This window comes from Narcine bancroftii, chromosome 9 (assembly GCF_036971445.1).
Source record: "Narcine bancroftii isolate sNarBan1 chromosome 9, sNarBan1.hap1, whole genome shotgun sequence".
In the NCBI taxonomy this organism is placed as follows: domain Eukaryota; kingdom Metazoa; phylum Chordata; class Chondrichthyes; order Torpediniformes; family Narcinidae; genus Narcine; species Narcine bancroftii.
This window is the reverse complement of record NC_091477.1, coordinates 78,601,438-78,625,594: the sequence shown is the minus strand read 5'-3', so window position 1 is coordinate 78,625,594 and position 24,157 is coordinate 78,601,438. Positions and strand designations below refer to the sequence as shown.

General features: G+C 40.1%; 1 protein-coding gene and 1 long non-coding RNA gene across 2 annotated transcripts in view; one reads left to right on the top strand and one right to left on the bottom strand.

Moving 5' to 3' along the window:
- LOC138742316 (heparan-sulfate 6-O-sulfotransferase 1-like) overlaps positions 1-24,157 on the bottom strand; it is a 330,538-nt gene that overhangs the window by 193,729 nt on the left and 112,652 nt on the right. The gene's annotated exons all lie outside the window — the stretch shown is intronic.
- LOC138742317 (uncharacterized) lies at positions 6,227-12,903 on the top strand. Its single transcript, XR_011344051.1, has 3 exons — positions 6,227-6,409; positions 8,260-10,037; positions 11,794-12,903. It is a non-coding gene; the product is annotated as an uncharacterized lncRNA (long non-coding RNA).

The window sequence follows — 24,157 nt, the reverse complement described above, 5'->3', positions numbered from 1 at the left end:
AGGGATTCCCAGTTTAACTTACCTAGGTCGCGTCCACAGGCGACTTGAAAACGAAAATGGCCCACCCGCTTATTTTGGTGACGTCAGCGCTTGCATGCGTGCATCACCGGGGCAGCCAGCGTCGGAACATCCGGCAGTACTGCCGGTGAGTACGTGACTTGTCATTTTGCGGGGGCGGGATCCCCCTTAAATTAGCCAGGTTGGCCATTTAATGGGTAGATCCCACCTGCAATTTAAAAGGTGATTCCAGGTGCTGCAATTTAAAAGACTGACCAGCCGGGCCGGCTGAGTTCCTTCAGCTTCTCATTACTTTCTGAAGACTCCAGTGTCTTCAGTTTTTGTGTTTCTCCGACCTGCTGCTCTCTCTGGTACTGTTTCCAGAGAGGTAGAAAATGCAGATCACTGACTATTGGTTGATGCATGTTCTTTCCTTGCTTGGTTGTGCAATTGAACTATACAGGGAATATCCCCTTCTTTATGTTGATTCATCATAGTAGCAATGGGAGAAACATTTGGATTTAAACAAAGAGCAAAATTTACATTTGAAAGAAAGAGTAAAAAGGCAACTGACAGCAATGGGTGAATATAATCACTGGCACTTCTGTAGGCCCTGGTTCTTGGCAGATGTGACTGATGTAAAGAGATGTCACCTTTCTACAGTTTTGATAGATGAGAAAACCACAGACTTCAATCACACAGGTATACACTTACAGAAAAAAATCTACTTCATCTGATGACTGGCACAGATCATTCTTTCACTGGGCTATGGTAACAGGATCATTTTCAGGCAGTGGTAATAAAACCAATTATTTTGTGGAGATGTTTAAAAATGTGTCATATTTCGCTTTTCTACTACCACCACACTCCACTGCTGCAGGGGCCAAAAAGTTTTCCCTCATTGGGATAATCCATGTTGCAAAAGGCTTGAGAAAAAGCTGCTGCTGCTGCTCTATCATCTCTTAAATTTTTTTACACTGAGTTTTTAAAATTTGGACGCCAGCACTGTACAAATATTATCAGCCTGAGATTTTCAAATCAGCAACCAAGCAAACAGATGACGTGGACAACGCAGCAAAATGCTCAACCACTGGAGAGGTCACCAATTGACTTGGAATTTCCTTTTACAGGACTATACTGGCAAAGCTCATTCAAAGACAAGAATAGAAAATTCTGAATGAAGGATAGTAAATAAAATGTCTTAGGTCCTTTCATCAAATAAAAGGTCATCTAATGAATGACCACCTCTGTACCTCACCCCAGAGCTGCTGTCTGGCCCACAAAGCAGTTCTGGCATTACTTATGTTTGGTATGGACATTAACCGCAGTACTTGCTTTTTGCATAACGCTTGCTCAAAAGAAACCAAGTATATCCTCCGGCAGTTCTCTGTACGGTTCATCCAGTAACAAAGAATTTCCTCTGAAGAAAGAAATTTTATTCAAGGCAGCGATCGGTTCTTCCCACTCATGGCTCCCAAGGACATGGGTTTGATCTTAACCTTGGGCGCTGTATTGTGTGGAGTTTACAACTTCTCCTTATGATTGCGTGGCTTCTGCCAGGAGATCCAGTTTCTTCCACACATTTCAAAGAAGTGCTGGTCAGTTAATTGGCTGTGATAAATTGCGCAAGTGGAGGTAGGTGGCAACAAAAACATCAAAGAGTTGTCGCTGGGCAGAAGTGGAATTGATGGTACTTGTTCTGTGGGCAGCTGACATGCACCTGACAGGCTAAATGGCCTCCTATTTCATTACAGCCAAATGTGGGGCTGTATCCATCCGAACTCCCGACCGTGGATCCTCGCCCCCGTTGCCTGCCCATCCATCTGTGCGACCGATGCCACGACCATGAACTTACCACCCAAACCCGGCCATCTGAGTTCCTGATGCCTTGGACAATACAGGTACTCATGAGGTAAAAAGTTTGACCCGCATAAAAATCAACTACCCCCTTTCTTTGGCCTCAAAAAGTGGTCCAAAAAAATTCAACGATTACACGAGTACATCTGGTACTTCATGCATGGAGAGTTCATGACCAACACTGGTCGACTTGAAATAACTTTCCATCAGCAAAATGTAAACGATGAACTACCTTCATTTTTATTCATAAGACAGAAATGGTTAGAAAAACTCAGCAACTGAGGCAGCTCCTGTGAAAACAGAAGTAGTCAATATTTTGTGTTTGTGCTTTTCTGTGAGATGAGATTTTCCAGCATTTCACTGCTCTTATTTCAGACTTTTAATTTCCATATTATATTTATTTTTACAGTTACAGAATAATATTATTTCATTAGGATCAGCCCCAATATTATCAGTTGGAAGAGGATGAAATGCTGTTATTTTTTTTCTTTTAACTTAATTGGGTTCCTCTTACAGGCTTACTAAAAACTTGTTTGAAACTCACTCATGGCTGTAACAAGCTGCACTAAAATGTTTGATACTGTTAAATGCAGTCAGGACTAAGTGGTAACACTTTTGGAACAAAGACCTTTTCATTTAGTTTGTCTCGAGTCGATGGGTTTGCAAAGATGTCAAATCTCTCTGTGGGAAAAAAAACATGACTCTTGCAAGTAATATTGTACATCTGTTCAAAGCCACCGCTGCTAATTAGGCTGCATTATATTGATCGCTTATCCATTTGAGAAGTAGACATCACCTGTGCATCCTACACCATCAAATATAAACCTGGACGTTCCTTTAAAAAAAACCATGGCAACAAACCAACCAGCATCTGCTCTGTGCTGAACAAGATAAGGGATACTGTGTGGCTGTATTACAGCCCTGCCTGCTGTTGGGATTATGTTACCTCCTACAGTGAGGGGGCTGTTCCATCATAATCCCTTCTCTTCATTATATAACATGGAATCTGTTTAAAACCAGCCTACTCTCTGCTGAATACACACAAAATATTAGAAAATTAACCAAACTTCTGAGAGTCATTGATATTGTGACACATGTATATGTGCATATTAATATTTATGTTTTAGTATAAAGGGGTTTGTGTGTGTGGGGGGGGGGGGGGGGAAGAAGGCAGTGGTGGGGGAAAATAATATGCATGCATTTGTGCTTGTGTGCAATTTTGGTCTTGTGAATGTATGTACATGTGCATTGCTCTTTAAGCATCAAGCAGAATTTTCCCAGCCTTTTGATATCCACCATTTGGCATAGAATTTACTCACAGAAGGTTTTTTAATTGTGGCACTTCAACAGTATGAAATGTGTGAAGGCACAACCTGCCAAGTTTCACTTTATGGACTCACACATAGTCTTTTGAGGAAAATAGAAAGAAAAGCAAAACATTAGGGTATTTAACCACATTCCCCTCAGCCGCAACTTTAACAGATTTATTTTAAAATAATTAAAACGGTGTGTGAACTAAAACAGGTGAGGAGAGGCAATTTTCATTACAAAGTTTCTCATTCTCTAACTACAGGCAAGTCACCCAGGTTTTGCAAGGATTCCTGAGAATTGTCTGTAAGACAATTTCTTTGTAAGTCACGAATGCCTATTTTCTATACTTTATCATCCCATATCCACTTGGTAGAATTCTTTCCTTTCATAAGTCACCCAACCATTACCCACCATTAAACTATTGGAACATAAATGATATCCAGTCATTAATATCACAAGATATTTTATCAACATTTCTATCTTGAAAAATACTTTAAAAACACATGGGAGGATTTGTGTAGACTGAGATTTCCAGAAGACCGGTCATCCTAAACCAAGAGAGCCCCTGTATTATGAGCTTTCCTTTGACTGTGACTTCAGGATCTCGTCTGACTCAAGTAGTTGGCCTGAACGATATCCGAGTCACACACATTATATGGCAGAATCGCAAATTGATCCACGGCTTGCAGTTACCTGATCGCAGCCAAGGTAACAGATGGGGCATCCAAAGTGAACCACGTGAGAGGAGGTCAAGAGGTTGAAAAAAATAGAATTAAATAGCTGCATTTAATATATCGCACTGCTACCATAAAGTATTATTTTAATATTAGACACACTTAAGAATGAATCTTTGGCATTGAAACTCTGTTGTAGCTCCTTTTAAAAGCTAAAACAGTTTCAAACAGCAGATAATTTTCCTTCAGCATCTCAGTTGAGTTAAAAGCAGCAGTTAAGTTACTGTTCCTCCGTTCACAGATTTAAAACTATTGCATTTCTTGTGATGAGAAGAGGCATTCAATCTCTCAGTGTAGTTTCACAACTATACAATCTCTTGTGTAGTTTCGAAAGGTTTTTGTTCAAACCTGCAGTCTACCCTGAAATCCCTTCTCAAGGAATTTGAACGGTCCAATACAGCTGTCAGATCTGCTCTTGTTTCTGCAGCACACTATTCAGATGAAAAATAAAATTTTGGCTGATCCTGAACTTAACTGATCGCACCATTAGTGCCAATCTCACAGCAGGGAATTTGGTCGAGATAGCACTCCTGCTGGTTGAGAACGAGGCCGAGAGCTGAAAACTGCTTTCACGGCACATTAAGGCCCTACTCAGAATGGCCAAGCATAAAAAAATCCCAGCTGATGGACTCCTAGTGCTCGTCCAACTCTACACAATGACAGTTTCTATGGAATTGGCAGCAAGGGGAGTGAGAGGCAGGGGGAGGGGAGCAGCAGCACACAATAGCACGCTACCAGCACATTCCTGCTTTCTGACATTTACTGCAAAGAGAATCAATCCTTCCCACTGTTAAGATTGCAGATAATAAATTCAATTACATTTGATTAAAAAAAAGACTCAAATGGGTATGGAGAGATATGAACTGGGTGCAGGTCAGAGAGACTAGGCAAAATAGTACTTTGGTACAGACTAGAAGGGCTGAAGGACCTGTTTTCTGGCTGTACTATGGTAGTGCTGTAATAGCAGCACTGCCCCTGGTGCAGATTCGGAAGAGTGGAGAGCAGAGACAGAGCGCTGCACCAAAGGGTTCAATCACCTAATTCTAATGCCACATCTCCGTACAGGCTTCAAACAGCCTGTAAAGCGTCAACAGTGTTTTTAAGTGAAATCCTGCAACTCCAGAGGTGTGCCAACCTGCGGTCTGGGGACCCGCACAAGCCGCCGCAGACTGGTGCAAGGGAACCAGGAATCAGAGCCAGGATTCAAGACTGTGTTGAGGGCAAGAAGGGCTCCTTAACATCCTCGGGTGCTAAAAGCTTCCTGATCGTGTCAGGGGTTTGGATCTGGAGGTCAGGTTGCCGATGGATCGAACAGGAGTGCATGCACGTGGCTGAGGGATCGCTGGAGACTCAGTGACTGTGAAGGGACTCTCTTTTGCTTCTCTTTCTCTTTTACTGTAAGAAGCGCCGGGTAACACTAATGATAACTCTTTGCCTTTTGGCAGGCAGAAGGCAATTCTGTGTAATATTACATGTTCTGAGTGAAAATAAAGGAATCTTGAATCTTGGTTTATTTTATACCTTCTAAAACAAGAAAGTGACCAAGGGGTAAAACATTTCTCAGCACAGTACAATTTCAGCACCCGTTCGGTGGTCTGACAAACTGTGAAATTCAATCACTTTGAATTTGATTTGCTGAACACTTGTGCATTTCTGGTGATGAATTTCTCCACTGTTCCACCTCCAGAATCTTGCACAATTACTTAACTTAGAGCCTTTCACTGGCCACAGGCTCGACCATGAAAGCATTCGTGTAGCCACAACTCGAGGTGCTTAACTGTGCCATGGCACCGTAACACTGATAGCTCCAGCTCAAATCCTGAGAGTCTTTGGTGCATCTAAAACTTAGCACAACTCCCTATTCTCAGTTAGTCTTTGTCCACCCCAGCAATACGAGATCAATAACCGCAAATATGTGTCCTGTCTCAAATTTAAGTTACTCCAGTGCAACCTAATCCCAAAAGTTGACAATGGCTTCATCTGTAGCAATCCAGCAACCTCAGAGTTCCAATATGCTTTTCAAAATCTATTAAAATTTGATTGCAAATGCACCAGGATTCACTGGGACAGATGTCAAATAGTTTGATCAAATCAATAGGTAAATGAAGTGTGCTTCCAAGACAAAAAATATTATGAGATTAATGTCTTTTGTTTTAAAAATCCTGTTCAACCTTGTTAATTTTTAAATATTGGAGCAAGAGAAATGGCTTTATGACTGGAAGGGGCATTTGGATACAAAAGATCATTTGATAAATGTCCCAGAAATACATCTGGAAATAGCAACCGATATCACCCTGACAGCTCTTTCTGTACGTTTGCTGGGTTCAGCAAGGCTGGCTGGAATTAGGAAGACTCAGTTTAAAAGAAAAATTGGATCACAAAAACCTATTTTGATTTCTGACATTACATTAACAGGCGCAGCTGACTTGGAAAGAAGAGTTGGAGTGCCAGAAGTATTTACCACGGAAACCAAGTGGTCAAGAACAGAAGTGGGCCGTTGTGCTGGATGGGTGAGTTATTGTTCGGAAGCAATAAAAGTCAGTGTGTAGGAGGAGGAGTCGCATTATGTATAAAGGAAAACATTAAGTTCAAGACATGAAAGAGGACTCGGGGGAGATTAAATCACTCTGGATTTAATTAAATGAGGAAAAAAGAGAGAAGCTGCTGATGGGAATTAGTTACAACCTGCCACACAGAGATTTATATTCCATAGAGAATCAAGACAGACATCCAGCAAAAGTCACGGTTTATTAAGGTGTCAGTGGCAGTGGTAAGGGGGTGGAATTTAATGACCCCAATGTCCACTGGAATTTGAGTGATATGAAATGGGAACAGAGCAGGTGAAATCTGTACTTAGTGAGGTCCACAACATTAATTAACACATCAGAGAGGGTGGAGAAATGAAGCTACACTTCATCGGAGACTGACCAAGAACATCAATCGTGTGATGCTTTGTGGGCAAAGAACCAAGAGGCAGCGATTGGAAGGTCAGAAGGTTCACAATGAGAAAATGGAATGATAAAGGGAAGGAACATCAAATAACTGTAAGATAGTGAATTATGGGAGGTTTGGCTCACAATTAAAAGGAGCAACAACTGAAAATAAGGTTGAGGTAATAGGTAAATGAAGCAGGCCTACAGTTATAATTGAAAAATTAACAGATAGCAGGCAAGATGATTAACCTTTGCAGAATAAAGAAAGCTGGTGAAATACTATTGATTCCTTACAACCAAGTCAATCTGTCTAAAATTCTAATACGATATTTAAAAAGGAAAGGATACACATTTAGGATTAGTCAGAAAGAAAACTGTTATTGACAAAAAAAACTTAAAAGTACAGAAAGAGTTTCTATGTCTACAACTGGAAGAGAAAATAACAAAAAAAGGAAAAGATAACATTCTAGGGAACAAAACTGAAACATTTAGAAATGTACCAGTCCTATATGATAATGGAGAAGCACTAATTGAAGCAGAAAACAAATGGAGTTGCTGGTCACCGAATGACGATCAGATCGGGTGTACAGTTTGGACTGATTGGTGCCACAGTTCCAGATTTTTTTTAATCATTGCAGTCTTGAGATTTACTCTGAAACCTTTTCTTCTGACACAAACACAGTCCAATTAAACCCCAAAGCTGGAGATCCAATGCCAAATCTCAGATGGGGTCTCCAGAAGGAGGTAAAAACACACAGAAATTCTGGAGGAACTCGGCCAGTCTTCTCGCAGCGTCCATAGGAGGTCAAGATATATTATCGACGTTTCAGACCTAAGACCTTCTTCAACATGTATGCATAGAACAGGAAGGCATCAGAATAAAAACTCAAGGCTGGCAGGGGGAGGAGTCCAGACCAACAAAAGGTGTTAATTGGATATGATGAGGAAAGGTGAGATTTGATTTTGGTTCTGTGAAAGGAGAAAGAGGGAAGAGAGTTGGGGGAAAGGCATCGGGGGTAAGAAGGGGTACGGGTTTAAACTGAAACTGGAGAAGTCGATGTTATGGAGGGAAAGCAGACACTTGCAGCTGGTCAGTTTTGAAGCACCACTTCACCAGCTGTGATTACTTCCCCAACCAAGTTGTCTCAGTTCTCTCCTGAACCTCAGTGTACCTCATACAAGATCAGGAGGTGAGTGTTTCACTGGGATACACAAGGCTTTCCAGGAGACATCAAGCAACAAAGACAGGAAGAGTTCTTTAGAAAATCTAAGAAAACAAAATGTGAGAAATATTCTGCAGTCAGAATTTTTCTTTTGAGTATAAGAGACTGTTGAAGTGGTGTAAATGATTCAGATGAAAGATCTCTGGGTTTTTTTTTTGGCAGATCCTGCCTGACTTGATGAGACATTTTCTGTTCTCGTTTTAGGTTCCAAGAATGGTTGGAGCATGCTCCCTTGATCAGAATGGAAAACGCATCAAAGCAACATGGTCAAAGTGCTGGTACTTAAAGGCCTGCAGCAGAGCGGACTCCACATACAATGTGTGATTCAGATCCACCATGGGACCCATGTTTCTGCATTGGTCTCACGCTGCTGACAGCAATGCATGGGAGGCAAGGTCTGAAGGTCAATACAAAAGGGCAAAGCTGTGGTTTGAATCCAGTGAAATATGAGGCATCTGTACGGGGGAGTGAAAACAGCTCCCTGAGAACAGCAATACAACGAACAATGGCTTTTGCACAAAGATCCTGAAAGTCACGCCAGTGATGTTCAGATGCAGATTTATAGTGTAAACAAGGCCAAGAAGAAAGAAATTTGCAGGTTTAAGGTCAAAACCTATTCAATCAAGCAACAGAATAGTGTCTTCAGTATCCCTTTCCATATATTCAATCATACTTGATAAATATCCCTGAATTATGATCTCTGCTGTAAAATATGAAAAGTGATAGCCAAATGTTGCATTGTAATTACCCAGAAATGTGTTGGAGAACAAGTGATTTTTTTAAAATGTTGGTTGAGGGATAAGTATTGGCCAAGAAACTAGAGTTAAATATTGAGTTGATCTTCAAAGAGAGACCAGCATACATGCAAGAGAGATGAACGAGCTGGAGTGTAATAGTGCTTCCAAGAAAACAAGACCTGAAAGAACACAGCCTTCCCTTAGTGCTGCTTTTCCCCAAAGTGAGACCTGAACACAGAAACTTTTGGCTCAAAGGCAAAAGCACCACCAGTTGAACCAAGGCTGGATCAAAGTGCACTATTTCAACTCCAACTACTTGAGCATTACTTATCCTCTGTTTCTCCCTCAGGCTTATAATAGTTAAAAGAATCACTGAAGTATTTTGAGATATTGAGTCCTAACGACTCAGCACCTACTTTTTCTAACAAGTCGAAAAGCCTTGGGTTAACTTGGGTCAATCATCTTTCTTCCATCAACAGAATGCACAGCAAATGTTTATGGCAATTAGTCACTGGGAACAGATTAAATAAAACAAAATTAAATTAAACTAAATTACAAGAGCCGTGGTTGAGGAATAACACAAGATGCTCAGACAGAACTGAATGAGCATGCTCCCTTGATCAGAATGAGAATTTAGCTCACGTCAGGATTGAGTGTAGTCAGTAACATGATGCCCAATGTCATGTTCATCTCGATAAAGAAGAAAAATAATTATTTTTGAACTTGTAGACTTTAACGTGCAGAGAATATGATGGAAATATTTAATCTTATTAAAAGACAGCAGAAAGTTAACACTTTTTGAAGAGTCATGATCAAGGAATCATTCAAGACATTGAGGAAAAAATGCAAGAGAAATGTCATTGCATATTTGTGCAGGTTAGAGCCGGTTGTCAGTTTTATGTTCCAGATAATGAATATGCTTCTAATTCCTTTGATGTTGTTGCTGGAGATCAGGGGTTCGTTGGTTTGGGTCAAACAGACCATATCTAGTTCTATCTGAGTGCAAAGCCAAAGACATTTCCCATTCAGGCCCCTGCCATCAACAGTCTGAAGGTGCTTATATTGAGATCCCAGTAAATTGGCGTGTCAATGACCCGTGTTTAAAGCCGGATCAGAGTGTTCACACTGAACCAGTGCGTCGTTTTACACATCCCAGGTCAAAAGGAGGCAGGACCTACAGTGTTACAGTGCCAGCATCCCGGGAAGGCAGGATGACAATGAAGCTGATGCGAAGTGCGTTGGCGGGTAAGTACCGGGATGAAAACGATCCCCATACCATGTTGGTCCTATTCACACAGGCAAATGAAACAGTAAAATGGTGATTAAAAACACCTGTCGTGATAAAGGAATGTCATTGGTGTAAATTTGTAAGGGTCTCACTCGCTAAATCCATGTGGTTGACTCCCTGAGGGAACAAGGCTGAATGATCCTGGCAGGTATGGAAAAAAACAGACATGGTATTAGAAACTATAAGCTCTGAGATAGGCACCTTTGGATTGGCCCAGCTCATGCCAATCAACCAAGAGTGGACTGCACAGATTCAGTGGGACATTCGCCTCCTATGAAACAATACAAGGAATAACAATTTTCAGGTTGCAAAACCAGAAGAAAAAATATTTAAAATTGAAAAAGGATACATCAAAGTTAATAGTTTACATAAGATGAGGAGATTGGGCACAGAAAATTAAAAGTGATAGATTTATAATGAACAGCAAGAGACGCTTTGTTACAGAATCCTGATAAGATAGTGACTGAATCTATGCTGGTCTTCCTCAAAGTGAAAATGCATTCATAAAATCAATTTTTATACTTCAGGATAGGCTAGAACGTGATGGCAGTGTCAACAAATGAATATCATATTTGTATTTAGCAAGGCCAAGTTAACTAATAAATATCAAATCATATTCCCAAATGCCAGTCACTGATTAATTCCGATAAGAGAGCTTTAGAACAAACCACCTTCTGTGATGGCATTACTGGGACCCAAACATCAACTATTGAGGGTGTTGACTTGGACCATAAATGGGCCACCCTCAAGAATAGTATGGATACAAATGCAGACCAGAGCGGGCGGGGCATTCTGTTTACAATAGCTTAATCCACAACAACAAATATTTTCTACCCTCCACGGATCACAATCGGTGTGTATAACGCAACGCTCTTCATTTGCCTGCATGCATCCAACTCCAGAAACACTTGAAAAGGTGAGGAACATCCAGGCCACTTGACTGGTACCATATACACCACCCTAAATGTTCAGATTCTCCAGCCCAGGCATCAAGGCTATGGAGTGCACAATCTCCAAAATGCACTGTAGTTATCCATGCTACTCTGACAGCACCTTCCAAACCCACAAGCACTGTCACTGAGAAAAAGGCTTTCCGTTATGTGACAACACTAACTCCTGCTACTTCCCCTTTTATTCATGCACCACCTTGACTTGGAAATACATTGCCAGCTCATCATTGTCATTGGGTCTAAATCATGGCATCGGTGGGCAACAGCAATCTCGGAGTATCTAGACCAAATGGAAAGAGCTCACTAACACCCCATATTTTTCGGAATTCCTTTTGACTTAGACAGCCAGTCATCCCGCTGAGCCTCTGCTGGGTCTCAGAGCATTACTATCAGTCCCATTCTCTGACTCCTATACCTTCCTCAGAACTGACTTCCAGCTGCTTGACTAGATTGTTACCTCATACCCAACGCAAAGAAGCATGGACAATATTGAGATATTTACTGCAACTTTTCAACTGGAAAGTAAGGAACACCAGGATGCTCTGAATGCATTAGCACAAGTTAGAATGACTGCACAAGTGTATCCATGTTCAAATGGACTGTGGACTTACTGATGGATTCAGAACATATAGTGATTTTAAAAAATCATATTACCACACAACACTTATTATTTCACATGCATAATTATTGTATTTACAATATGCAATGCCGACGATGAAAGCTAATTTCTTGTTTCCTTTCTGTGCTCCCCTTCACACAAAAGCATTCTAGTTGCGATATTGTCCACAGAAAGTCCTTCCATCACATCAACCCAAAGTGATGAGTGAAATCTAGATTTTCCAGGGCGATAACCTCTTCAGAAATTACGAAAAGAACCATCGTAGCGCAGCAATTCTAAAGGGACAACCAGGAAGTGGTGGAACTGCATCATGGGTTGACCTAAATTCAAAAAGACAGGCAAGATATTTAAGAAGCAGACCTTTTCAGGTCCTAAATGGTTCCAAAGGTGAAAAGAAGAAAGTTTATTTTAAATGAATACAGAGACAGAGGCAAGTGCAATCACCAACAAGATGGAAGCAAGACAAGAATAATAGCCATCAGGGTGAAAAGGACAACTGGAAATGACCATGAAAAAGTAGAATATCTAACCCTAGCACTCCTGAATGAGATGTCGAAGTGAATCAAACAGTAGGCTGCTGTCAACACATGCTTTAATTACATTTTTGTTGTTGGTCAAAGGAAATGAAGAACTGCTGATAGATTCTCTCTGTATTTGCTAGCTATATCGGTTGTCATTAAAGAGGATATCCAGCTTTTGGAAAAAACATCACTGCTGAGAAGTTGTCCTGAGTTAATAGTAATATAAGTGACAGTCAAATTTCGGATGCACGACCCACCGACAAGGCTTTAGGTCCTGACTGGGTAAGTGACCCTTTGATTGGGATGATTCATACTGGTGAACCATGAAGTGTAAGAGTACCAACATCCCGCCAAAAATTGTTTTTACACTGAGACAGAGGAAGAGCTTGCCTGAATATTTCCTCTCAATTCACCTGTAATTAGCCCCAAGTTTGTAGAATAAGTCAAACCCGCACAATTGTAAGATTCAAACAAAAGATTAGAATAAAAGGTGACCATGCCCACCAAACTGACCTTGCTCTGAGCTAAGTGAATTGTAATTTATCACTAATTGCATTTGTTCAATTAGAATTCTCTGGGGGAAAAAAGCTGAACACCAAGAAACTTTCAACATTTCTTTCCCCCAAAAAAGTATTATTTTCTTCTTAATTCTTACACAAATATAGGTAGCAAATAATTCTGCATTTGTATAATTTTCAATCATTGAACATTCATTTACTCTAAGATGGTGAATTGGAGTACAGATAACAAAATAAATTTTTGGAGATAAAACTCATTTCTAGCGCATGAGCCAAACTGACAAATTTCTCTTTCCATTTTTTTGGTGATATTGTGTGTGTGTGTGTGTGTGTGTGTGTGTGTGTGTGTGTGTGTGTGTGTGTGTGTGTGTGTGTGTGTGTGTGTGTGTGTGTGTGTGTGTGTGTGTGTTCAAAGATAAGTACTAACAAGAATATAAAGCACATATACCAGCAAAGAAAACGTTTATTAACAAATAGCTTTAAGCAACCTATGAAAGAGAAAAATACAAAATGCTTTTAAAACTTTTCTAATAATCTATCCCTTTCCCTAGTGAAGTTATGATGAAACATACATGTTCCATTAATACATGAAAGGATAACCAAACTGTAAAATGGGTTCCAATAATCTTATAAATTCTGAAAATAATTAAGGAAAGGACACCATAAATTTAGAATATTAAGGTTCATTACATTATGCCATCACATCAGAGAACTATTGAGTCTGTGTAGGAAGAACAGCATCCTTCCATCTCATAAGTATAGCTCTTCTGGCAAAAAGAAGAGCAAAGATAACTACATGGGATTGTAGCCCAGACAAATTTAAATCAGCTGACTTACTTATTCCAAATAAGGCAATAAAAGGATTAGGAACCAAATTAATATTAAGAGGTAAAGACAAGGTCACCCAATAATTGTAAAGCAAGGAGCATGACCAAAACATATGAAATAATGTACCATTTTGAAAAATTAGAATAAAATTTAGCCAAATGAACTTTGGAAAAGTAAGCTCGATGTACTACTTTAAGTTGCAATAATGAATGTCGGGCAGATAGAGAAGGTGAATTAACCAATTTCAAGATAGAATCCCATGTACCATTAGAAAGTTTTTGTTGAAAATCTTTCTCCCATCATTTCTTGGTCTTGTCCAAGGAATTACCACTAGACATCAATAATAACTCAGAGAACTGATAACTTTTTAGTATTTGGTTTAAGATTAGAAATCTACCACCCTTTTCTGCTTCTAAATTAACTGATAATTTTGTTAAACATACGTTAAGGATTTGGTTTCAATTTAGAAAACATTTTGGATATCATAGATTTTTATTCATTAGTCCTTTTTTCGCTAATTTTTATTTTACCTTTGGTACAAGATTTTGGTTTTTCTCAATGGTCAAGAGTTTGGTATCCAATCTTTCCAAGATCTCTTTATTGACCAAAATTTGGCCTCATATGAACAATTATCTTCTAAATTTAAAATAACTAAACCATTTAAAAAATATATATTTACAGATTAGGAGCTTTTAAATTCCTTGGTATTAAAACTCCCTCAAAATTTGGAATTCAAGATGTGATAACATTTAATATTCTTAAATAAATAAACTTTAAAAAAAAAATTACATTTTTAAACATAACTCCACCATGATGTTTCAGATAGTCTCGGTGTTTGACAAAGAGTTTGAACAAAAACTGGGAGGGAAAAAAAGAGTTGGGCTGTCAGTTACGTTCAAATGAACATTTATTTCCTGATGCCTAGAATGTGATGAGCTACTCAAAATTGAATGTGTAATAATGAAAGATAATAAAGAGTATCATCTCATTAAAGACAGAAATCTGAAACCGTGGCAGATTTTCAACACAATCTATTTCCTTTGTTTCCTGCTCCTCGTTTAGTGTCCCAGAAATTAACCATCATTAAAACAAATTCAGATTGTCGAAAGCATAATCAGTCACTGTAACCAAACCAGATTGTTTCAACCTTTAAGGCTGCAATATATTTAGCCAAATCAAAATATATGTTAAACTGTTCCTTCTACAGTGTGCAATCAAAACATACAGAGTTCCTTGAAGTGTGAATGTAAACATACAAACAAATGTGATGCAGTTAACACACACCCAAAATAACCAAGTCAATGTCATCATTAAGATTGCTTTCACCAAACAAACAGAAGTATATTTCCAAGCTCAAATTACAGCTATCATTCTGGGCAACATGCATTCGACCCGAGTCATCTCAAATCAGTGAAGAGTTAACAGGTTCACTGTGGCAGCAGCAACAGGTCATATTGTCTATACATGTTTGGGAGAGGCAAATCAGCCATGGTCTTTGGCTGGAATATGCTTGTGTGGACACTGGTGAAAGAGTTGGTCTACTGTGCCAATGACCATCAATGGTTTTAGATAGTTAATCTGCTCTTACCATCACAGAAAAGATAAAAGCCATGTGGATGGGTTATCAGAAGTCAACCACCCCCTAAGAACTATGTCTTGTGAGGAAGCATTTAGGAGCTTGGGAATGGAGGGAAGACCAATATCTGGGATATCATGCATGGATATCTTGTGCTAGTTCTATTCAATTATTATTTTTTGTTAGTATACAGTACTACATGTTCTGCATTTGACTTGAATCACACTTACCTGAAAGGAGGAAGTGAGAACAGCATAACCACATTGAGGAAGATCAGTGACCATCAAGAGGTACCGAGAGGAAAAAGAGAAAAAATCCGTTAGAAATGAGGCCAGAAACAATTCTCTGCATTAAGTTAGAGCATACTGAGCGAGCTTACACATTAACTACAGACTAAAGTACTGGATGATACGTAGTGTCCGTGGCATAATGAAGAAAAAAGTCAATGTCTCTACTTCCTCAGGGGTTTGCAGAGGTTTGGCGTGACATTGAAAACCCTGGCAAATTTCTGGTGGAAAGCATGTTGACCGGCTGCATCATGGTCTGGTATGGGAAGACCAATATCCCTGAGCATCAAGCCTTGCAAAAGGTAGTGGACATGGTCCAGGACATCACAGGCAAAACCCTCCCCACCAACAAAGAACACCTACAGGTATCACTGTCATTGAAGTACAAACCCTGCTGATATCATCAGGAAAGGGGTCTAAGTACCATATTCAGGACCAGCTGCTCCCCCTCCACCATCAGACTCCCCATCAACAAACTCAATCAGGGACTCAGCTAAGGACTCTTACTTCTACACTTTATTTTTTCTCTCTCTCTGTATTGCAGTCAGCTTGTTCACATTTTATTTGTTTCTGTGTACATTGAGTACAGTTTTTTTGCACTACCAACAAGTGGTAAATTCAGTCTTGCTCGCAAGAAAAAGAATCTGAGAGTTGTATGTGATGTCATGTCTGTATTTTGACAATAAATCTGAAAAATCTAATCTGATTTGTAATCTACTCTGCAAGTGAGAACAAAAAAAAACCTGCCAAATTAAATAGCAATGGAGAAAATTCACTTACTAGGTCATGGATAAAGACACTGGTTAAAGAGACTTGGTTGATAATTGACCCTATCAATACCTAGGTAACAACAGGAAATGCCAGAAACGTTCAACATGCCAGGAGCATCTTTGAAAGGAGAAAGAGAAATAAAGTTTTAGGTCAGAGAGAGTTCATTGCTTCTTCAAAGTGCAGACTCAGTATCACCACAAATAGAAATCCCAGGTGAACTTCTGTAACAATATCATTTCAGTTTCCATTAGTTTGATGCTCTATCCATGACAGAACAATGAGATGGAGGTGGCCCAGGACGGTCCTAAATTGTGTTGCACTGGACCACCAGCCTATTATCTGAAATAATTTCCATAGAAAGTTTCCTGGGAAATAATTTTGAAGATGGAAGGAATTTGACCTCTCAATACCCAATCCTGTTAGGGAGAGACAGGTAAATGGTTTCATTTGTTTTATTAAGTTCTGCTTGTAAGTTTCCAGAATGTTGTGACTTTGGGAACGTTTACAAGTGCTATTTTTAAGTATCTTATTGAGCATTTTAAGCAGTATTTAACACCTTTTGCTCTTAATGTCACTCTGTTGAAGTTCATTGCAGCGGTTTGGTGGACTTGCCCTGAAGTTGACTCAAATCACAGCAAATAGATTTTGGAGACGGTCAAAAGATGGTCAATGAGCAAAATCAATGCTGTGTGACTTTGACTGGGAGATCTTTAACTGAAATGAAATAAAATCCTGCTTGACATCAGATAGAACGATTACACTGATACAAGCCAGTCAGCCATATTGATTCACCTGTTATGTTCCTCTCATCCAATAGTTTGATTATTATTCCATTTTCCTTGATGGGTCATCTCTCACCCGCTTCCCACAAATGGAAAGGAATATTTCATTTTCAGTCATAGATCAAGACAACATGGAAAAAGGTCATGCCAACCACCAGGCACATAGCTACACCAATCCCACATCCCCCAGATTCTACCCTCAAGGTTACACTCACCAACACAATGGTCAATTAACAAACCAACCAGTACATGTTTGACATAGGCAGGAAACTGGAGCACTAGGGAGAAACCTACATGATCCCAGAGAGAAAGAGCAAACTCCACATGAAGAGCTACCGGAGGTCAGGATTGAACCCGGTTTTCTGGAGCTGTGAGGTAACAGTCTTGCAAGCTGCAGCACATCACATAGATCGGTAGTAATTAATTTTGCTTGTGGTCACTTGGTACTTAAGTCAGATAGCCCTTCTTGGTCTTAAGCCAGTTAGTGAGCGTCATCAGCCAATTCCACCACCAACTAGAAGACTTCACCAGACATGGTTGGATGCCACAAATAAAATGTGAGGGTCGACTGAGTCTTCCCTGTTCAGCATGCCAATGTAGAGCATTTGATGTTTCTGAGTCTGTACTCGCTGGCGTTTAGAAGAATTGGTGGGGGGGGGGGGGGGGGTGGGTTCTCATTGAAATAGATTGGATATTGAAAGGGCTAGATAGAGTCAGCATGCAGAAGATGTTTCCAGCAGTGAAAGAGTCTGGGACCAGAGGGTATAAATAAAAAATGCTTCTTTAAAACAGAAAAGTTTCTTCAGCCAGAGAGTGGTAAATCTGATGAGCTCATTGCCACAGACAGCTATGGAGGCCAAGTTATGAGTATACTTAAAGCAGAAGTTGATAGGTTCTTGATTAGTAAGGATGTCAAAAATTATGGAGAGAAGACAGTCAAATAAGAGTTGAAACAAAAAATTCATCAGCTATGATTTGAATGATGGAGAAAACTCAATGGGCTGAATGGCCTTATCCTTCTCTTAAGTCACAGGTCATGGTTATTGATACGTGCATCAAAAATTTGCAATCACCTGAAAGGGCCAAGAAGCAAAAAACCCTCCTTACATTTAAAAGAGACCCGGGTAAGCACTTACAGATAACATGAGAACTAGAAACAGGATTAACCTTTATCACTCCATTTTCCCGAAAATGGACAAATGGGACAAATTGTTTCTTTCTGTGCTACAAACTTGGATTTTCTTTTGACACGATTACTCAATTCTGGGTGATTTCACCCATAATCAACAATACACGAGTCAGCAAGAAAAATGTATTATGAAAAAAACTTTGGACACAATACTCAGAAGAGAAATTTTATAATCTGGTTTTGGATAGGGCTTTTGTTAAAAAAATAAAATGAACTTTGCTTTCTAATTAGCACAGTGCTTCTTGAATAAACACCAGGGGAAGGAAGGCAAGTCAGTCAGTCGTAATGCCAGCCTGATTATGTTTGCATGTCCTTCTGTTGATGCCTCTATGTCCCCAGTTCCAAAACAACACTGGAGCCTGCACAATAACCCTGAAACAGAATTTAAATCTCAACAATCTTTAAAATAACCTTCACTGAACACAGTCATACATGTAAACACATGCATGTGCACACACAAAATGCTTGCTTGAATATGGCAGCTTTGTTGAAGGTTTATATTTCACCGCATAATCCAGAATAAACTTAATAAACATTGTAGATTCATGAGTGCCAAAGATAATAAAGGAATACTTATGTTTATGCTCTTCACGAAAGTCAGGTACCACGTATTTAGAAGAGGCTACTGAATTTGCTGGCTTGTATGCTTTTGTGGTCTTCTCAATCTGAAATACTAAGCCGTCACAAGCCAGGTCCTGCTGAAGCAGTTACATTTTGAAGCAATTTCCTTCTTGTTACCCTCCCACAAAAAGTCCAATAATTTAGTTGTGATGTGAATCAATGAACAAGAGTGATGTTCAGCTCTGGGTTTTTCAACCGTAATGCAGAATCTGTTAAGCTCTCCTACACTAGAGGTCACATTGACTTGTGAGGACTGTGGAAAACAATGTTGCAGCAGATGACGATTTCATTTACAGCCCATCCGTCAGCATAAATCTGTTCTTGGTTTCAAAGGAAGTGCTAAGAAATGAGGAAAGGTGTAAAGAACAGAGCACATCTATAACCACAGTCAGTTATCAGGGTTCCTTTACTGAAGACATAGCTCGGCTTAGTGCAGAGACCCAAGGTTATTTTTGGAACGGTTTCCTGAGGAGACAGTTGACTTGAACACACCAGCAGTAGCCTGTGAACACCTTTAATTAAAGTGCCAGTAGGAATCCCATTATAGCTTTCCAAGTGAATTTCCATCATTATTATAGACCCTGAAGGAAGATTATTTTTCTTCTTTTATAAAAACGATGCATCACATCCAATATCACGTTAGCGATTTCGACATCTGTTAAAAGAGTTCACCGTGTCACGAAAGGTTATTCTGAGGACTCCATCAAACACCGACTTAACTAAGTTCTGCCCAAGTCACTTGCAGAGTGTTGCATTCTCACACCCTTTAATAAGTAAGACAAATTATTACCAGCTTCCGAGATAAATAACTCCCTTCAAATATCTATTTTCAACTCAATCAGCACCCACAATAAAAAAATACAGACATCCGAACTTTGCAGAGAGCATCTAAAGGTCACAAATGAGTAGAATAAACAATCCAACCCTTGAAGGTACATTTTTCAATTTGCCGTGATGGATCTGGATTGGATTACCTACAATTGCCACAACCACATTACATTCAGGTGCTACAAAGCAATTTGGAGCACAAACTGAATCCGATTTCTGGACTACTGCAGGAGGAAATGATGTGTAGATTGCTTACTGAGTGCCACTGGTCTTTATATACTTCACTAGGCACTCTTAAACTGCCGCACCTGAGTAGACCATCTGGAACCCAGGTGTGTTTAATGGGTCGAAGGTGCTCCAACCACCTTTTAACCTGCAGGGGAAATCGCCCCATTAAAATTGCCAATCCGGCAATTTAAGGGGGGGATTCCACCTTCACGATGACACAGTGAGTGACGCATCACTTACTCGCTGGATAAAGTAAAGGATTTTAACCTTACTCTTCCTGGGAAGCGCGTTTAAACCACATTATAATATCCCATCTGCTGAGTTCCTCCTCTACATTTTAACTTGGCGCCAACATGCTGCCCGGTGATGCACACACGCAAGCACTGACATCACTGGAATAATCGGGTCGGCCATTTTTGTTGTCAAGCCGCCAGTGGATGAGACCTGGGTAAGTTTAACTGGGTTCCCTGACTACCTCTGAGGTAAGGGCAAGGACCCGGTTGATTTAGGAGCACGCTGACTGGGCTGGATCCTTTCAAGCTGCCTTGTGAGTGGGGCGCTAACTGGGCAAATTGCCCGGCTAACCCCATTTTACAAGGTAGCTTGAAAGCGCCTACTGATTGAGGCTTGGCAATCCTTGCTGGTGTTAAAGGCAGGACAGATTCTTAAGCCAATTCTATTTTCCATGTGCAATGCATGTCCAAGAAATCTACATTTTTTGAAGAGTCTATCAAAGTTGGCAGGATGAAAATTAAGGACTGGAATGCTTTTTTTTAAATTTTGAGTGCTGATGCCAGCATCAAGCATTCTCAGGTCAAAAAGAGTTACAATCCCTTCTTGAATCGGTTCACTAATGAGCTTTGGCCAAACCTCAGAACAGCATTGATTGATGCATCAGTGACATTTTCTATTTTCCGTGTCTCTTGCCTCTCACATTAAATTTACCAATCTATGACAAAACTACTGTTGAGTTAAACAAGAAAATGGTTACCACAACACTGTTACAGCACTAACGACTGGGACAGGGTTCAAATCCTGTGCTCTCAGTAATGAGTTTGTACGTTCTCACCGCGGCTGCGTGGGTTTCTTCCGGGTGATCCAGTTTCCTCTCAATGTTCAAAAAACATACTGGGGGGGTTGTAGGTCAATTCGGTGCAATTGGGCGGTATGGGCTCGTGGGCTGAAAAGGCCTGTTCCCATGTCTAAAAAAATTTTAAAATCTGACGGCTGTTGGGGTCTAGTACGAAAGTGCAGGAAAAACTCAGCAGGTCAGGTAGCATCTGAGAAGGTAAAAGGCAGTCACCATTTCAGGCCTGAGCCCTTCTTCAGGATTTCAGGCCAGATTTTGCCTGTGGCTGTTTTATTACACATATCATTTCTATCATCAAACAGGTGAAACAGATGACAGCAAAATCTAATTCACAGCTTCTCTTCACCTTTCGCCACTCCCTCTGACCACCCTTTGTCTCTGCATGCTCACTCCAGGTTACTTCACCTTGCTCTCTTCATCTGGTGGCCCTGTTCATTCTGGCTCCCCCTGATGTCCCCTTATCTTCCTAGTTCTGTGATCTGTCACCAGCCCCTAAACACAAGTCTCTCCTCCAGTGACATTGCTGTAGCCTTCAGTTTGATGCTCTTGATTTCCCAATTCCTTGATCATCCCCCTTCCCCCTTACCTTTTTGATTTCTTCAACCTTCCTACAGTGGCAAACCACATCGCTAAGTCAGAATCAGAATTTATTGTCATGAACATGGTCACCAAATTCAGGGTTTTAGGGCACTATTACATGGCCAAATGTTGCAATAAATTACATTTTAAAAATAAATAATTGAATGCAAAAAGAGATAGAGAGGTATTGTCTGTGGTTCGTTGTCCATTCAGAAATTTGATGCCGGAGGGGAAGAAGCTGTCCTTATCCCACTGGGCGCTTGTCTTCAGGCTCCTGTACCGCCTTTCTGACGGCAGCAGTGTGAAGACAGGGTGGAGGCTGCTTTCTTAAGAAATCTTTTATACTCTCCTTGATGAAGTGAAAAGGGATACCCATGATGGCACTGGCCAAGTTCACAACTCTCCATAGTCTTTTCCTGTCCTGTGCATTGCCACCTCTGTACCAGACAGTGAAGCAACCAGTCTAGAATGCTCTCTGCGGTACATCTATAGAAATATGCAACTCTTTGGTGAGGTACTTAATCTTCTCAAACTCCTCACCAAGCACAGCTGCTGGTGAGGCTTCTTCATGATTGCATTTACATGGAGACACCAGGGCAGATCTCCAGAGATGCTGACACCCAGGGATTTGCAGTTCTTAACCCTTTCCACTGCTGACCCCTTCGATGAGCAATGCTTCATGTTCAGAGGTGACCTCCTTTCATTGCCAAATTCAGAGATATTTCTGCAGTTCCGCTTCCTTCTCCAATGCCCCTACCTCCCATCCCTATAATTTCCATTCTTTGATACTGCTCAACCAGATGAAATTAGATTGCTATACATAAGAATTCCTCACCTTGCCATGTAAAATAAAAAACATTCTGACCATTTGTGCACACGTAGATTTTAATTCTTTGCAAGGTCAATTATTGGCATGGCTGGAGGAATGTAGGGGGAAAGGCCAAGCATCTTGATTCACAAATGCAAATGGGAGATAGTGAGCGCTGAGAACTGACCTTCTGTGTGATCAGACAATGCCCATGGATAAGGCTGGACTTAAAGTGACTCCGTTCAATCTGTATACAAAACCAGACCCTCTTGGTAAGTGGTCAAGGACAAGTTCACAACAAAGATATTTAAACGCTCAGTAGCTTTGCAAAAATATCCCATCCTAAGATATATTCCAGATTTATTCATGCACTGAGTTTAAAAAAGGAAATCAGAAGTTTTTAAAGTGCTACCACATTGATTGCAATGCAGGAGATGGGAAGGGTTAATCAAATTTGTTTCGTGAACAGCAGTATTTTAAATCATCTCATAATACTTAACAGGTCACATTTCATCAAACAGAAATACAGAGCCTTTGCTTATGAGATGGAAAGATAAGGATGTGTGGGAAGTTGCATAGAATGTCAAACTGCATCAAAGCTGCCCCTAATACAGTGCATATTTAAAAGCTCATATTGGATTTCAGCTCAAAGAAAACGTCAGGCATCTCCAACGTGGCAGAGAACAAGATTCATTCCTATAGGGCTAATAGGATATTACTGACAGACACTTCTGTAAATACCAATAAAAACACTTTAAGCCATGTATTTGAGTGAACTTTTTTAAAAATGTTAAATAATTCACAAAAAAAATCCAGTTTAACTAAAAACCCTTTGATCACATTATCCACATCTTTGCAATCTCTCCACTGCATTTTCAATGGATTTAGACACTAGAAACCAACCTCTTTTATAAGTCTGTGAAACAATGCTGTGAAGCCCTTTTGTCCAGACCGACATTAAATCCTGCCAGATACTGGGCATAGTGGGGGGGAAAAAAGACATTTTTTAGGCCACTATTGTTTGGGTTCGAAAGGTTGCTTGAGCGGAACTTCAAGCCTCTGCAAACTTATTTCAAACTAACACGAGGCGAGTAATGATAAAGTCTCTCAGCGAAGTTTTGGTTGGCCAACCCGGTCGGTGTTTGTGGGGTCCAGATGCACAACAGTGTCAGCATTATTATGAAGGTTTTTTTTTACACGTTCCCTTCCCACGGGGAAGACAGGTCCCTGTTATCCTATTCGATATTTGTCTATTGTTTCTAATTTCATTTGAAATCCCCATGGCCAATCCATTGAATAACTAAATTGTTAAATCTGCTGAAGTTAAAAAAAAGAGCAAATACTGTAAACAGATAGCAAATTTGTTGTTGCAAATTACTTGATCTCCCATGAACACAGACATCACATTATCTAATTATGTTGGCAAGTAATTTATCCTGCACCGAACTTGCTATTATCTAACCTGCAAAAGAAGCTTTCATTGTTTCTCAAAGTTCTCCAAGTACAGACTGTATTCAATTGATGTTTTTTTGCACTTGCTGTTAAAATTTGTTTCAAATTCCTGCAAAACATTGATGAGTGGCTATGGCCTGAAGCCAAATATTTAATTGAAGGATTCAGTGCAAACACATGGCTTTAAAATTTAATGCAAGGGTATCTGTGCGATGGAATCTTGCAGACCAAGTGACGTGCTGAATGTGCCAACTTTCGTGGAGGTGCCAGTAAGGGCAATCCAATCACGTGTTTGAAAGGTGAATAAGCCTGGATACAAAGGATGCAGAATCAGGCTCATCCAAGACAGGAACCAAAGTAAAAGCAGTAAATCAGTGGTTTTCAAACTGCCCCCCTAAACTCACATTCCACCTCAAGCAATCCCTATGCT